The sequence below is a fragment of the Solanum tuberosum genome, unplaced genomic scaffold (assembly GCF_000226075.1).
Source record: "Solanum tuberosum cultivar DM 1-3 516 R44 unplaced genomic scaffold, SolTub_3.0 scf00032, whole genome shotgun sequence".
NCBI lineage: Eukaryota > Viridiplantae > Streptophyta > Magnoliopsida > Solanales > Solanaceae > Solanum > Solanum tuberosum.
In genome coordinates this window covers 1,337,475-1,341,497 of record NW_006238958.1, presented here as the reverse complement: position 1 = coordinate 1,341,497, position 4,023 = coordinate 1,337,475, and positions in this window count along the sequence as shown.

Genomic DNA, 4,023 nt, shown 5'->3' with positions numbered 1-4,023 from the left:
GAATTAGTGAGGTGGGGTCCATATCCATTAAAATAAATGCATGGCAAATTGAAAAGGTGTCAAATAGACAGGAAAACGGGCCCACATGCATTGAATAGTTGGCAACCATTGAGTGGGTCACTAATACACGTGGCAGCGCTTGCATTTCACGCTTTTGTCTCCAAAAATCGCGTGTTTATTTATTTAAAGGTAGGATAGTTAAAGTGCCTATTTGTGCATTATGAAAGTTGGAGGTCAAAGTTAAAATTTGAAGCCAAGTTTAGGGGCCAATATATGTATTATGCCTAAAAAGTATAAGGTCCTCCCAGAGGTGCATCCAAAATTTTAACTTTGTAAGTTGGACCAAAACCTTTTTCCTTACTAGCTATTGAATAGATTCTTATACATATGAAGCTGATTCAATTACATAATACAAATTATACAAATACAAGATATGAATCAAAATTATTGAATTTTGTTGTTACTTCAAGTTAGATCCACCCTTGAATCTTCCTACAAAGGGAGATCCAATTGGTCACGGATACGATAAAAATGAGCCATGAACCACCTCTGATCATGCCTAGGCCAAAAAATCACCACAATGTTCCTATAGGCCAAATGTAGTAATCCACAAATAGGAAGCATGAGACAGAGCAAATACAAAACAGGGCTGGCTGAGTCTGGTAGCAAAATAGACACCAAAGATGCAACACACAATGATCCAAACAACAACATAGAATAACAATGAACAACAACAACATAGGCACAACTCCTTGTAATTATACGCCGTCGTTGTGGAGAAAATCTTCTTTCTATGTCATGTAACATGTAATAAGCATGTAACATGTAATAAGCAAGAAAGCTTGTTATGGCACAATATATGGATTTGGGGTGTGTTTCAAAGGGTGTATTGTCATGATTTTGGTGCTTCAATATGAGAAAGCTGAGAAGTAGTGAGGTTAGTAGAGAAAAGATTGAATGGAGTGAATTTGCAATTTCTTGTGATTGAAAGAAATAGGAATTGTAGTAACACATCATATTGAACAAGGAAATTGCCATGTTATATGCCATACTTGTAGATCAAAAGCTAGAATTAGAAATACTTATTAGAGACTAGAAAAGAAGAAAAGTGTGATTTATATAAGCATATGGAATATTTGGAGGGGGGGGGGGGGGACAATAGCAATTACGATTTCAACAAAATCTAATAGTTTTGACCCAAAACTCTGTATTTTGTTAACTCCACCTTTGAGTCACTAGGGAAAATGTGCAATTATCTAAAAAGAGAGTTTAAAAAGGACATGGGGTTCAAAAGGGTAAGACTATAAAGGACGTTGAAAAAGATTGGAAGATTTTAAGGGCTTTTTAAAAAAAATTAAAAATGATATACTATAAGAAGATACAATAAGTTTTGGGGAGTTTGAGTTAAAAAGGTGCAAAGGGTCCAAAAGAGATATCATGGTATTTGGTTCTAGTTGCTATTAAAGCTTTTGCTTTGGTAATTTGGTTTATTTAAGTTGACTATATCAATACAAGTACTAAATCACGTTTACACAAAAGTATGGCAAAGAGGGATCTAAAATTTAAATAATGAGTTCAACTATTAAAGTCCTTGTTAAAATTAATTATATTTTTTAAAATTATAAATTCAAAATTTAATACTTATAGATATTATAGTATTACTTTACCCACAAATATTTATGTTCCAATAAAATAATGAATTCAGTCAAATCCATCACTTCTAAGCTCCATTGCCTTTTTTTTTACACCTTCGAAAAAATTCACAGTCGCTATTTTTTTTATAATACACACATACTGCATATACAATATTTCGTAAATACTTTCTAGGAGAGATAAAGAGTTTGTGGGTGTGAAAGAGAGAATGTTTACGTGTGTAGAATATATACAATACTTCATTGCTAAGCTCAAATGGGCCAAATCAATCAAAATCCATTATAAGCTTTCACTCCTTTTCAATTCGAATTAAATAAAAAATCCGACAATTAAACTTGACTTTTATAAAGAAAAAAGAAGAAGCTTATATTATGATTTTAATCATGGAAAGATTTAAAATTTACAATTTATGAGTGATATATTAAAATATTTATGGATTTGAAGTATACTATATACAATGTGATCAAAGTTGTTGAGGTTTATTAAACCTGTACTTCTCATTCTTTTATTATGAGTTTGTGTCGCGTAGAGGATCACTTGAGGCAGATCGAAACAAAATAATTCCTTGAATCAGTATAGTGAACAATTTTAGAACTTAGGAATATTATTTTGAACATTGCATAAAATGAAAAAATCACGACTAGTCTAAACTAACTAGACAACAATCAATTAAATAGATATGCGACAATCTTGACTGAGAAGATATTGACAAGAAAAATTGATCACGAATCTCTATTATGAGATATCACATGTTGCACCAATTCAGTCACCCCACGTTATATTACCTTTTTGTCATCTCACAAATATAGCAATGAAAATATTATTAGTTCTTCTTCTAATCGTATACAAAGTGATTAATTTAGACTTTAGAGGAAACTGATTTTAAAAAATAAAAAATCTACCGAAATATCTTAATTTTACCTTTTCCTTACCAAATAATTAATCAGCGGCGAAACTAATAGCTTTAGCTCAAACTCACAAACAAATTAGGGTTTTTTACCCGTCTTATTCATGTTGAAGCTCCGTTACAAACGATTTTGTAAGAACATAAACGTACAAGCCCTAAGTACTATAACAAAAACAAAATTGGATTTAAACTGATTATCTTTATCTTAAATATTCTTATAAGTTATACAAATAATAATTCCACAAGAACACTAAGCATGAACAACATGATCGATCAGCTCAATCATCCAGCTAGTTTAAAGTTTAGCGGCGTTAACCTTTAGTATTATATGCAACTATAAACTTCACAATCTTCAATTTTCTCGCGGCGAAGGAGACGGAGAAGAATCAGGAGACGGCAATGGAGTTTGAGGATAATTAACGGCTGACCTCCGTCCTCTTCCCAGCCCCAAGCAATAAGCTGATCTTCGCCATAAACGCGTAAATCAGCTATAAGCTCCGGTAAACTTAACAGAATATCCATAACTTCTCTTTCTTCTTCCGTCATAGCAGCACATTGTGCTGCTAATTCTTGATGATTAGCCCTTAGAGAGACAAGAGACGGCTCAATTGTGTATAGTTATATACATTTTATCTGTTTCAATTTATATGATAGTTTGACCGAGAGACTATAAGGTATATATGATGTAGTTTGACCGAGTGACTGTAAAATATATTAGGGTAAAATAGATATTTTAAAGTTAAAGTTTTACTAAATATATAAATGTGTTATTTTTTGGTAAGTACTAATAAAAAGTGTGTTGTAAGAGCTAGACAAAGGGAGTATTGATTATTAATGTTAATTAAAATCTTTTTAATAATTTTTTGTCAATTAGTGTGTGAATATTTTCAATTTTTTTTCTATATTCTAAAAATACAATTGACTTAATTATGATTGCATTTGTAGGTAATTAAATCTGCAGTTATTTTCTACTTCTTAAGTTTTGTATAATTCACTTCAATTTGAATTTTGTCTTTGTAAGATTTTTCTTCAACCTTTTCAGTGTTTATTTAGACATTGAATGATTAGATTTTTAAAAAAGGCATTGTTTTAATTTTGAATATTTTCTAAAGCAAAACAAATACTATGATATTGATCATTTAGGCTTATACTATCCCAGTAAAAAATGATATTCTAACTGACATACTCAATAAGTGAAGTCTTAAATCTATTTTCAAATATTTATTCTTTTTATAAAAAATAATTTTAATAGTTTATATAACAACTGATCACTCAATTAACAAAAGTTTCTAGCTAAAATTATTAAGAACATATCCAAGATCTAAATATATATATACTCATTAATATTAAACACTCAATGCACCTTTTAATTTGACTTTACACAAGCAATTCAATTGTAACAATACATAGATACGAAAAAAGTAGAGTTAACAATGATACAGCAATCAAGGAAACCAAAACAA